Source organism: Notamacropus eugenii, chromosome 3, assembly GCF_028372415.1.
Source record: "Notamacropus eugenii isolate mMacEug1 chromosome 3, mMacEug1.pri_v2, whole genome shotgun sequence".
Lineage (NCBI taxonomy): Eukaryota > Metazoa > Chordata > Mammalia > Diprotodontia > Macropodidae > Notamacropus > Notamacropus eugenii.
In genome coordinates this window covers 210,107,816-210,121,563 of record NC_092874.1, presented here as the reverse complement: position 1 = coordinate 210,121,563, position 13,748 = coordinate 210,107,816, and the positions used below count along the sequence as shown (strand labels likewise).

The window sequence follows — 13,748 nt, the reverse complement described above, 5'->3', positions numbered from 1 at the left end:
GTTCACATCCACCTATTCTACCAGGGAAGTCTTCACGTGCTAACTCACCAACAGGTTTGAGGCCCCTTGGTTACTCTCAACCTCGTTTAGCCAATCTGCCAAAACAGTTTACCAGATTGTGTCTACTGCTCATGCTTCTTTGAGCAGCAGGTGCAGTTGGGTGGCAGGTAGACACCAAAGGCAGAAAGCATCCCTGAAAAGGGCTCAGCAGCCCTTGCACTGGAAGTACTAGTCTTCTCAGGACACTCACACACACCTATCATAACAACAAAACAGAACAAAAAATCCTCACTTAATCTATCCATCCCCACCAGATATCATACCATAGCTCTCTCAGTTTTGCAGCTAAACTCCTTGAGAAAACCATATATAATCAGTGCCTCAACTTTCCTCTCTTCTTTCCTCTTTACAGACTGGCTCCTGAACTCATTACTCAACTGAAATTGTTCTCTCCAAAGTTATCAGTGATCTCATAATTGCCTAATCTAATGGCCTTTTAGGGAAATCTAGGTGATGCAATGGATAGAGTGCTAAGCCAAGAGTCAGAAGACTCATCTTCCTGAGTGCAAATCTGGCTTCAGACTCTTATTAGCTCTATGACCCTGAGCAATTCACTTAATCCTGTTTGCCTTCATTTCTTTATCTGTAAAATGAGCTAGAGATGGAAATGACAAACCACTCAAGTATCTTTACCAAGAAAACCCCGAATGGGGTCACAAAGAGTTGGACACAACTGAAAAGGACTAAACAAAACATGTCCTTTTTATCAATCCTTATCTTTCTTGACCTCACTTTAGGTCATCCTCTTCTCCTTGATATTCTCTTCTTTCTAGGTTTTCATTACACTGCTCTCTCATAGTTCTCCTCCTACCTACATGAGTATTCCTTCTCAGTCTCCTCTGCTACACCTTCAGGTCTCTTCTTCCTCTACTCTATTTTTCTTCATAATATCATCTCTGTGCAGATAATTCTTATAACTATTTGTTGAGAACTAACCTCCCTCCTGGTCCACTCACATTTCCAACTACTACTAGGCACCTCAAATGTGATTTCTCCTAAACGTTTAAAACTCAGTATGTCCAAAATATTAAACTCATTCTCTTTTTCCCAAAACACCCCTCCCTTTTTAAATTCCTTATTGCTGTTGAAGGTACCACTAACCTCCCAGTCACTCAGACTCACAATTTAGGTGTTATAGTCAACTCTCTCTCATTTTCCATATCCAATCTGCTGTCAAGTTGCATCTATTCTACCTTCATAATATCTCTTGCAAACTCCCCCTTCTCTCCTCAGATACTGTTACCACCCTGGTGTAGATGGTCCTCATTTCATGCCTGTACTACTACAATAACTTTGTACCTACTTCAGTACATCTTCCATTCATGTATCAAATTGATCCTCCTTTACCACAAGTATGACTATGTTAACTTCCTTACCCATTCAATCAACTGAAGTGCTCTCTATCACTTATATCAAATATAAAATCTCCTGTTTGGCTTTTAAAGTCTTTTCTACATACTCCATTATATAGTGACACTAGCATCTTGAAATTTCTTGCACAAAACACTCCATCTAACTCCTAAGCATTTTCACTGGCTACCCACAATGCCTAGAACTCCCTTTCTCTTTAGCTCTACTTCTTGGCTTCCCTGGCTTCTTTCAAGTCTCAGTCCTAACTTCTTGAAGAAGCTTTTCCCAGAACTCCTGAAACTTAGTGCCATTTCTCTGTGATTATCCCCTCCCCATTTTTCCTGTATCTATGTTGCTTGTATATATTTCTTTGCCTATTATCTCTCCCATTAGACTGTGAGTCCTTGAGAGTAGGGATTATTTTTTCTGACCTTTCTTTTTTTATCCTCAGTGTGTAGCAAAATGTCTGAAACACAATGGGTGCTTAATAATTGATTGTTTACTTGACTTGATTGATGTTTAAAGTACTTTGGGCATTAGATTTATGTGATGGGAGCCTGGCACGTACACCCTACTGCCTGAGTAGACAACATGGGAAGCTTACTTCTGAGAGAATTGTGATGACCTGTAACAGAAGTGTCTAAGACTAAGAAACATACATTCTATAACTAATTTCTGTCAGCTAGCTATATGAAGTGGAGCTTTTCACTTCAGACTCTTCAAAAAAGCCTGTCAGCTCAGCTTCTTCTTCTCTTCATCCTCCTTTTGCTGGGAGAGTTTAGAGCATCCATTCAAAGACTATGTGGTTAGATGATGCAATCTTAGGGTCTTCTTTACCTTTGAAGTCACATATGGTCCCAGCGAAATGAACCCTAAGTTGTCAATCTTTTTTTTTCCTGTTTCCATTGTATAGGTGGAGTTTGTAAAGTCTTCAGGAACTTGTGAGTTTGAGAGGTCTGGAGGATGCCTTGGAGTTCTGGAGTTCCAGACTTGGTGTTATAGCTGACACAATAATTATGACCTGAGGAACAAGGAGCAATCCGAGGTCTTGACCTCCTGTATTCGTGGTAGTGAAAGCTGAAACAAGAACTTAACTTTCAGTCATGACTCTTCTAGACAAGAACTTGGTTGAACCAATACCATGTAGGAACTAAGCTAAGTTTTTAGCCTATTCCCCCAGAAAGCAAAGTGGTAAAGATAAAGTATTCCCAGGAGAAAATCTTTGCACATTTTTTCTTGCAATATCTTCGAAGCAAATATACTTTTAAAAAATTATCTGGTGCTAAGTGGTTAAACAGAGTTGCTAGTCAAAAACCTAACAATAAGGATTTTGAGCTGAGAGCAGAGGAGAAGACACCTCAATCTCTCAGGATATACCTCTGGAACTCTGAGGGGGTGATCAAGCTTGCCTGGCTCTGGGAGACAGCCAGATCACACTAGGAATCACAGTATCTTAGTTCTAGATGTTACCTAGCTGTTCAATATCTGTAACAGTACAAATCACTTACTTTCATTATCCATAAAATATTTGAGGGCACTAGACTATCTTATCCTTTAGTTCCTTTCCATCTATAGCATTTTGTGATTATATTAGTAGTTATAACTAAGCCACATAATTCCCTTGAAAGTTCAATGTGGCATTAAAAATATTATTATTACTTTAAATATGGGAAAGCTAAGGCACAGAGTAAAGGACTTTCTGACCTCAGCTGTAGAGCTGAGGAAACTGTCACAGGTTCACACTTATAAAGCTATTCTAGTTCCTACCTTGCCTTCCTGGGGGCAGGGTCATGGACCAAATGATCTTTACAGATCTTCTCTAGCTCTATGACTGGTATAAAATGAAGTTAAGTGTGCTTATTATTATTCTTGATATATAGTTGTATTTGTTTTAAAGCATCTTCATTTCTAAATATATCCTTCTACCTTCCCCTACCCAGCAAGCCATCTCTTTTAACAAAACATTTTAAAGTGTAGCTTTCCTCTCCTCCACATCAACCACAAAGACTAGTGATATTGTTACTTTATCTCTAAGCAGTAATAGAATCCTAGCAGAGAAACGCAATTGCCACTGGAAAAACTAATTGTGCTTTCTGGAGAGAGACTAAGAATAGAGAGAAATTACTAAGACAACCTTTTTGCCCTGAGAGACTGAGTTTTAATGCTTATAATGTGGAGAAGATATGGTTTGGAAAAGGCATATGGAAAAATATATTTGAGAGATGTTGTCATCTGAGAGAAGTGAATTATGGGATGATGTTCCCAGACCTGAAGAGAAGTCAGCAGTTACAGTTGATGGCTATAGGTGACCCTGGTGGATAGCTTTCATTTCTCATACACTGTTGAAATGTTTGTGTTTGAGGCAAAGCCCTATTCAGACTTTGTCCTTTTCAGACCGTAAGTGGCAATATTTGCATGTGGAAAGTCCAGTAATTCACTGGACAGAGGCCTTGTCTCCTGGTTATAGAATGCTTTTGGCACCTTTTTTTCTGATCACTCATTTACATGGGCAAGTTTACAGCTCTTTAACCTCAAATATCCCTGAAATCCATGAAGAACATAACATTTGGAGGTCAACAAAGATGACACATGGGAGGAAGCAGTACAGCACAGGTCTTCACCATAACTCCACCATCAAAGGTCTAAGAAGAGGAGTAGACTGATTAATGATTGGAAAATCCAAGGGAAAAAACACAGTGAGTCTTTTCTTACAGCTCAAGTCAAAATAGGGAAACAAACAGGCACTGGGGATGGAGGAATGGGAATAGGAAGATGCTGTTCAGAGCCTTCCAGACTGGGAAATGAACTGAAACCTTCTGCTGTACCTTAGGGCAAAGAGTGCTTGTGAAACTAGACTTTGCTAAATTCCCAGGGCCTGACACTGTGTAAGGAGTGGAAATAAAAGCTAACCAGTAGATGTAATAGTATGACCCCTTATCTGGCTCACAGATCCAGTGGGAACTAGAGGTCTATATCCAGGTGGTACTAACCTGTGGTTGTGTACCAGGGTAAGAAGCAGAAACAGAAGCAATCATCAGCTATGTAGCTCTGACCCTGAAATACTCTCTAGAATTTAGTCCCTTCCCCATTCTAAGGTCTGTAGCTGAATAACTGGGAAAGGAAGGTCAGGATAAGGAATAGTATGCAGCTCAGTTATTATGAACCTGCACAGCCTTGCAGCAAGTGGAAAGGCACTGGGGGCACTATCAGTATACTAAAGCTCTAACCAAGGGCAACCTTACAGTTGTGTCATCCAAACCAAAACGGGTCAGCAGCTCACAATACATGAATAAGAAGGCCAGCCATCAGACCTCACCCTGGATAAGACAGTTATAGATATGCTGAAAGTTGCAGGTCTCTAGAGTGAACAGTCCTTGAGATCTCAATATCCAGAGAAAGCATCAGTAGGACCACAAAGAATCAGGACCACATAAAGTCTCAAAATTTCTCCCAGAAGTGCACAAAACCTGACCCTAACAGCTATGTCTCAGTATAGAAAGTATTATTGTTAGTATTAGTAAACAAATGAAGTTAACCAGGATAAAGAGCCATTATGGAGACAGGAGTATCCAAAACAAACTCAGCAGAAAAGAATAACTCCAAAATCTCTAAAAGAAGGATGGAGAGAAATGCACAATTAATGACCGTATGTGGATGTGAATTAATGGAAAAGGTTATCAGAATGGATAAAAAAAAACTATCTAGTAATGCGTTGTTTAAAAGAAACATCCAAAGATTCACACAAAGTTTGCAAAGGGTTGAAGAAAAATCATTTATGTTTCGGATGAACTAAAAAATTAAAAATAAAGAAATTATTTTTCTCTGGATAAGGTTCTCTGGATAAGGAAAAGAAAAAAGGGACAGGAGAGCAGAACCTGATTGCATCAAGCCTAGAGCACTGCTCCTTTCTCTCAGTACTACCTTTTTATAAAGAGAAAGATGGATAAGGAACAAAGAGATAAAAGTACAATAGAATATGATGAGAAGAAATGTAATTAATATTCATAGTTTGAAAGTGAAAGGAATGGATACACCCATAAAATGAATGAAAGATGACAATAGAATTGACCAGAAAGAAGATTCCAACAATATGTTGTTTAACAATGTGTTTCAGCTTCAAAAAGAGTTAAACATAAGGATCTAGAGAAAAAAATTGTTACAATTACACTGAACTAAAAAAATGCAAATTCGAGATAATACACAGCAATTGAAGTCTCCTTTAAAAGAGATTAGCAATGAAACTACATTTTGCTGAAAGTTACCATAGACAATGAATTAATGTCAATACTTAACTTACACATAGAATGGTTTAACATCTAAATACTTAAAGAAAAGCTAAACAAGCTACAGAGAGATATAAATAGCAAAACTATAATAGCTGAGCACCTCACATACTGCTTTTAGACTTAGACAAATCTAATAACAAAAAGAAATAGAGAGAGAGAAAGAAAGAGAGAAAGGGGAGGTATTAAAATACATAAATAGAATTTTAGAAAAGATATGCTAGATCTCTGGCAATTACTGAATTGGAATCAAAAGGAGTATACATATTTCACAGTACTGTATCGCACCTTTAGAAAAACCACCCATGTATTAAAGCATTAAAACCTCATAAACCAACTGAGAAAGACAGATATTTTAAACATATTCTTTACTAACCAAATCCCAGTAAAAATTATGTTTAATAAAAGGCCATTGAATAAAGTATTCCAAATTAATTAGAGACTAAATAATTTAATCCTAAAGAATTGGGGGGTCTGAGAACAAATCAAAGAAATCACAGCTACGTATTGAGGATGAACTTATGTTCATCAATGGCAACAGAGAATCAACAGAAAGACATTTTGAGGATCCTGCAAAAGCAATGTTTCTTTAAACACTTTCATCAGTGAAAGAAAGTAAAGATCAATGTATTCATCAATGTATTTACTTACAGAATCCTAGAAAGTCTACTAAAAAGCAATTGAAATGGCAACAAATTCAACAGAATTTCAGCATATAAATTAAACGCACATAAATCATTGCTTTTCTATATATTACCAACAAAATACAGCAGAAACAAATCTAAAGAGAAATTCCATTTAAAATGGCAATAAAATGTATTAAAGACATACCACAGGAACTATATGAATGCAATCACAAAACACTTTCAATAAACATGAAGACAAATATAAATAATTGGAGAAATATTATTTACTTATGAGTGGGCTATTAATATAATAAATATAACAATTATATAAACTATTTTACTTATTAGTAATTATGAAAGGACTACTTTATAAGATCAAATCAAATAGTAATAAAATTCATCTGAAGGTCAAGAATTTCAAGGGAAATAATGAAAAAAATGGGAAGATGGGAGATACAGAAGTAGTATATTTCAAACTATTTTACAAAGTGGTAATAATTAAAATTATTATTTGGTATTGGTTAAGAAATATAGATATCAATTAGTGGTATAGATTAGTTACATAACAGAGAAGCAAATTAACCAATAACCTAGAGTTTGATATATCCAAAGACTTCATGGAGTTCTGAACACAGTATTTGGCAAAAACTGATGGGGAAACTGGAAAGCAGTCTCACAGATATTTAGACTTGGACAAACACCCCACATAATATACCAGCATAAGCTCTAAACATATTAATGAATTAGACATAAAAAGTGACATACTAAACAAATTAAATAAACCAAGAAAGAAATTGTCTTTTCTATCAGTAGATAAGGGAGGTATTCACGACCAAAGAAGAGACAATATGACAGGAGATACAACAAATAGTTCTGATTACACAAAATTTAAAAGTTTTTGAACAACCAAGCCCAGTGCAGCCAAAATTATAAGGAGGGAAAACTCTTTGCAGTAAATTTCTCATTTCAAAAACATATATGGAATTAATTCCAATTAATAAGAGCAATAACCATTCCCCAGTTGATAGTCAAAAACAGTTTTCAAAGTTAAAAAATAAAGCTATCAACAAGTATATGAAAAATGCTATAAATCACTAATAAGAAAAATTCATATTAAAGAAACTCCAAGGTTTCATCTTATACCTACCAGATTACTGCATATAGCAAATGGGACTATAAGAAAAGAGGTACATTAATACACTGTTGGTGGAAGCATAAATTGTTGCAGGTAGTCTCAAAAGCAACTTAGAACTACAATAAAATGTTACTAAGTTGGGTATCCCTTTTGACCTAGTGACACTATTTCTATGTCTATGCCCCAAAGAGATCCAAGAAAAAGGAAAAGGATCAAATTACAAAAATGCATTACAAAAAAAATACAAAAATTACAAAAAAACTCTCTTTGACGGCAAAGAACTGCAAACTAAGACAGTGGCCATCGATCGGAGAAAAGTTAAACAAATTATGACATATGAATGTACTAGAATATTATTGTGCTCTAAGAAATGGGGAATAGAATGGTTTCAGAGAAACCTGGGAAGATTTGTGTTAACAAATGTGGAGTCAAGTGAAGAGAACTCAGAGAATAATTTATGCAACAACATTATGAGATCAAACCATTTGCAAATACTAAAGAATTCTGACCAAGGTAATGACCAACCATAATTCCAGAAGACTGATAATTAATCTGAAAAATTACTCTGCACTTGACAGGGAGGTGGTGATTCCAACACACAGAAGGAAATATGCATTCACACACACACACACACACACACACACACACACACACACACTTACCTGGCTAAAGCTGAAATTTGTTTTCCTTCTCCACGCATATTTTGTTTAGTCAAGTAGATATCTATATCGACAAACATATATATGTGTGTGTATATATATGTGTGTGTGTTTCTGTGTGTGTGCATGTGCTTAAAAATATACATATATATATGCATGTCTATATATGTATGTGTAAATATATGTACATATATATACATATATATCAGGCAGGGAAAGGGAGACAAAATAAGTTTTGTTAATTTAAAAAATTTAAAGAAAAATACAAAAATGGAAAATGAATGAGCAAAGATTAATGGGATCTGGAAATTAGTAAATCATTGATGACCTTAGAAAGAGAAATTTCAGTAAGATGGTGGTGATATAAGCCAGACTGTAATGTGGTAAGGAGTTGAGTTGGGTGATAAGTAGAGTAATCTGGGATAGACTTTTTGGAAAAATTTAGTGGTAAAGTTTAGGATGGAGATGAAATGTGAAGCATATGAAGAGAAAAGGCCAAGGGAAAGGTTTTGGTTTTTTGGGTATTTTGGTTTGGTTTGGTTTTTTTTTTTTTATTTTTAGGGATACTTCCACATATTTGTAGGCAGATGGGTAGCAGACAGGGACTATGGATTTATGAGAGACAGGAGATGACTTCAAGGATAAGGTCCTAGAGGAGGGATGTTACCAAAAATGCTTGTTTCCTCAGTTAACAGACTTGTACTTCAATTGAAATTTTAAGACATGTGTATCAATTAATCAACAAGAATTTGTTCAGCACCTATGTTCCATGCACTACAAAAGGCATAAGATGTACAATATTTCAAAAAAACAAAATGAAGCAATTCCTATTCTCAAGAAATCTATATTATATTGAGTAAAATAATACATAATATATAAAAATATGCAGAATAAATCCATATAAAATAAATGCAAATGATTGAATATTGGTAGTTATGGAGGGAGGACTCTAGCAGGTTGGAAGATGTTGAGATGTGAACTTTGTCTCAAGGGAAAGAGGAATTCTATGAGGAAGGGTGGGGTAGAGAATGAATTCTGGGTATGAGGAGCAGTAATTATATTCCTACATTCCTTTTCTGTTTTTCTTCTATGTTACATCATAGTAGATAAACTCCTCAGTATATCAAACATTTTGTGATCCTTTTTCATGAAATTTCTCTTTTTCTCTCTTCCTTCTGGGTTTTGTTAATATGCAAATACAGCTGATTTATATGGATTTGTTTTATATTTTGCCACTTTACTGAACTTATTGTTTCAATTAACTATTAATTTTACTTTCTGGAATTCTTGAAGTAAACTATCCTATCATCTTGCAAAAGCAATAATTGTGGGGTTTTTATTATGTTTATCCCTCAGCTTTTTTTTCTTGTGCTTGATAGGGTTAGTATTTCTAGAACCATATCTAATTTTTTTATGGAAATCAGTATTGCATCTTGTCAAAAACTTTTTCTACATCTTTTGATGTAAGGATATGATTTTTACTATTCTAATTATTAATATGATTTATTTTGTTAATAGTTTTCCTAATATTGAGTAAACTTTACAATTTTCTTCATTAGTGATACTGAATATTTATATAATAAATAGAATCTTGTAAAGTATCACTTTTCTGCATTTTCAAACACTTTGCATAATATCAAGATTACCAATTGAATGCTTAATAGAATTTGTAAATACATCTGGTCCTGTGATGTTTTTTCCCTTCAGAAACTTATTTAAAAGTTTATCCAATTTATTTTTCTTAATTTGAATTTTCTATTTCTCATTTTGTTAACCTGAGAATTTAATAAAGTTATAAATAGTTGTTCATTTCTTTTAATTTGTCAGTTTTGTTTTCATATAATTTGGCAAAATATTTTCTAATTATTTTCTTTATTTCTTCTTCCTTGGATGTGAATTGATATTTTTCATTTTTCATACTGATACCTCACCCATTTTTACCATCCCTTTGGATAGTCTCTCCTTCCCTGTCATACTTAGCTGGTTCTCTTTCTTTCTAACTATTCCTTCTCTGATTGTTTTCATTCTGGTGGGTACTTTGTCCCTTTTGCACAGAAACTTTCCCTATATATTCTCTCCCTAGTCAATCCCATTTAATCCCATGGAATGAACTACCACCTTTATACAGATAACACAAAAATATTTATGTTCAGTTTCAAATGTCTTCCAAGCTCTAAACCCACTTATCCAATAATTGCCTGAAGGATATCTTCAAGTGCATGTACAACTAACATTTTAGACTCAATATTCCTAAAGTTTTTTTCCCTTAAACCTTCTACTTTAATTTTTTGGGAGAAATACCACCAAATTTTCATTATCTTTGAATCTTCTCTCCCTTAAATCTTATTTCCAGTTGTTCACCCAGTTATGTTAATTTTATTTCTGTAATATCTCTTATGCCCATCCCCTCTCATGTATCTCTTCAACCGCCATTCTAGTACAGACCCTAATTATTGCTTTCTAGGACTATTTCAATAGTTTCCTAATGAGTGTTCCTACCTCTTCTCCCTCTCCACTTCAATCAATCCTTCAAACCACTGACAGAATAATCTATCTTATGAAATAATCTTATCACAGCACTTCTTTATGAAAAGATCACAACTCTTTTGCTTGGCACTTAGATCTCTACACATGTGACATGCTCTCCACATGTGGCACGCTCCTCACATGCTCTAGATGCCAGACAAAAATGTATCTAAACTGTATACCTTGAAAATTCCCTGTGATTTTCTGTTTTTACTCTTTTACTCACATTTTTCTCTATTTGTGACTTCTTTTATTTACCTGGTCAACTCAAATGCCATCTACTCCATGAAATCTTGTCAAATTCATTATAAACCCTACCCCTTGAGTTTCACATAGAATTTCATTTTCCAATTTTTTTAATTCATGTAAGATGTGTCTTTTTTATTATAATTGTGTCCAGTTGTATCAAATATCTGATTAAAGTGCAAACTTAATGAGGTCAAAGAATGGGTTATCTAAATTTTGCATCTCCTTTGCATCGGGGAGCTTTAACTGAGCCAAGCTGATTTCCGAGTTTGCTTGTTTGTCTGAAATATACCCTTTAACACAGGTCCTCTAGAACTTATTTTCATTTGCATTAAATATGTAACTTATACACAAAGGATGAAATTGCATTTGTTCAAACTCCCTTCAGGTTACATGCTATAACATTTGAAGTATTTAAATGGAACTTTAGGGAACAGACTCCTAATTGGGATGCATTATACTATTTCTCTCTTCTTTTGATTTTACAAATACAGAATAATAGTGCTCTTCCCAATAAGAGTGTCAAATAAATATCTATTGAATAGATACTTACAGTATCTACTTAATAGAATTAACATGAGGTAAGCATCTTGGTAAAATGTAAAGCATGTGTGATTTTCCTGATGTCACACACATATGGATAATTGAAACTAGAATTCAGATCTCTTGATTTCTAGGCCATTCAAGATCAGCCCGTTATTCTCATTTCATAAATATTCTACTGTATAGGTGTTGAACAATTTGCTCACTTTTATCCATTTTTATCAAGTGACTATGATAAAAAATAAATTAAAATTTTTACTTCAGCTATTCCATTTATTAAAAATGAAATTAAAAGTGAATTTCAGCACATTTTGTTAGGTAATATATTGTTGCTTTTCATTCAAAAAACTGATTTGTCAAATAGTTGATTTCCACATTGTAAAAATAGGGGGTTGGAGAATGTGAATGACAAGCTATGGCCATGACCCATGAAATCTGAGAAAACAGTCTTATAACAAGACATCCTTTGCAATGGATGTTTAATATTAACCAGACAGTTAAAGCTACAGGGTGCCATGGTACATATTTGCTCCCCACTGCTTTCCTAAAGCCACTATTTAAACATGTTAATGAACTTAATGGGGCTAGTATGTGTGTATGTGTGAGTGTGCATGTGTATGTGTGTGTGAGTGTGTGTTTCCTTTGGGGGGGAGGGCAGGTTGGTATTATCAGTAAAAATGATAAAACAAAACCAAAATATGAGACATTTTCCAATGCCAAACTTTTTAACATAAACTACATATGCTACTACAAAATGAAGCTATATTGAATTTTTCAGGAAACTTTCTCAGAGCTAAGTCGATGTCCAAGTTTTCTTATTTGAAATATGCCCTTTAACATAGGTCCTCTGTAACTTCTTGTTTTCATTTGCACTAAATATGGAACTTATATCCAAAGGATGAAATTGAATTTGTTCAAACTCCATTCAGGTTACATGCTATAACATTTGAAGTATTTAAATGGAACTTGAGGGAACAGACTCCCGATTGGGCTGTGTTATACTATTTCTCTCTCCTTTGAGGGTGGGGGGTTTTCAAGTTAAAAGGTTTTATTAGTGGTCAGTTTAGCAAGCACAGAGAAATATTTTTTCCATGAGGGAAGATAAAAAACCAAAGCTATTTATGCAGCTTTTGTGAATGGTCTAAACCCCTAACCTTCCCAGAATGGAAAAAGAAAGAGAGCAGCTTTCTGGTTTCTCACTGAAGCTTTGGAGAAGTGCTCTTTGCTCTTCTCCAATCTATGGTAAACATGGTGAGGCTCTGAGTTCTCTCATTACTGGAAAATTGTCTTCAAAATAACCTGAGTCAGTATATATTCATTCTGAATCATTTTTTAATGATGTCAAAGTGATCCACATTGGAGATTTCTGTAAATGAAGCTCTCCACCAATGTAAGCACAGAGCCTGAAAATAATCTAAGGAACTCAGGAGAATCATGCTGATCTGTAGCTATTATTAATTCACAATTTGAAATCACTTGACTCGGGGCCTCCTTTTGGCAACACATGAAGCTATTCCTCTGGGCATCTTCCAAAGTCATTTGAAGTATGACGTTGATATAAATATGCACCCTACTGATCAAGAAAAAGTCTTTAATGTTAGGAATGACTTTATGTTCAACCCAGGCTGTCAAGAGCACCATGGAAGTCAAGTGAGCTCGAGCTGAAGGTCCACATAGGTAAATTCCCCTGTTGAATGAGTACTGATTCTGGATGAAAAGGACACTCTGCTTCATTTGGCTCAGCATCAGATCAATATTACCTTTAGGAGCAAGATCATAAGCCACTACAGCCACTGTTACTCCTGCTGCCGTCAATGGGGGCACCATAAAGGCTGAATAATCCTTACTTTCTTCTTGCCAATATCCCCCGTGAATAAACAGGAAAAAAGATAACTCTGCAGAGGTCTTGGCAGGGAAATAAATGTCCAGTTTCTCACCATCACCTTGTCCATAAACAGTACCAAGTAGACTCTGTTTGTTTGCCTGGGCTTGGTAGCTACTCCTTGGACAGGGAGTAGCTTCCAGGGTGAGTCCCAGAGGTTGGCTGCAGAAGAGCCATGGCTTTGCTGTCTGTCAGACTGAAATCCGCCTGCAGCTCCAGTGTTTTAATATCTCAAGTTCTCCTTTCGGTTTGACAAGTATAGAATAAATCTAGGCTGGCTATACAAGGATGAGAATTCAACCTTTGAAATAGCTTTGCAATTAAATGTGAGCCCAAAGTCAACACACATATTTTTGCTAGATATCCCTTGGATGTATTTTCAAGAGTATTTTCACACTCCCTCCAAGGAATTAGACATTTATCCTTATAAACAATGTT

At 35.2% G+C, this 13,748-nt stretch overlaps 1 protein-coding gene, 1 long non-coding RNA gene and 1 pseudogene across 4 annotated transcripts in view; 1 reads left to right on the top strand and 2 right to left on the bottom strand.

The window, feature by feature from the left end:
• SLC38A4 (solute carrier family 38 member 4) overlaps positions 1–13,748 on the bottom strand; it is a 132,768-nt gene that overhangs the window by 73,747 nt on the left and 45,273 nt on the right. The gene's annotated exons all lie outside the window — the stretch shown is intronic.
• The window catches only part of LOC140533895 (uncharacterized), a 149,211-nt gene continuing 139,366 nt past the window's right edge, over positions 3,904–13,748 (top strand). The window contains exon 1 of the long non-coding RNA XR_011977094.1: positions 3,904–4,106. This is a non-coding gene — a long non-coding RNA (uncharacterized lncRNA). The remainder of the gene's footprint in view (positions 4,107–13,748) is intronic.
• LOC140531062 (kynurenine formamidase pseudogene) overlaps positions 9,697–13,748 on the bottom strand; it is a 48,435-nt pseudogene continuing 44,383 nt past the window's right edge.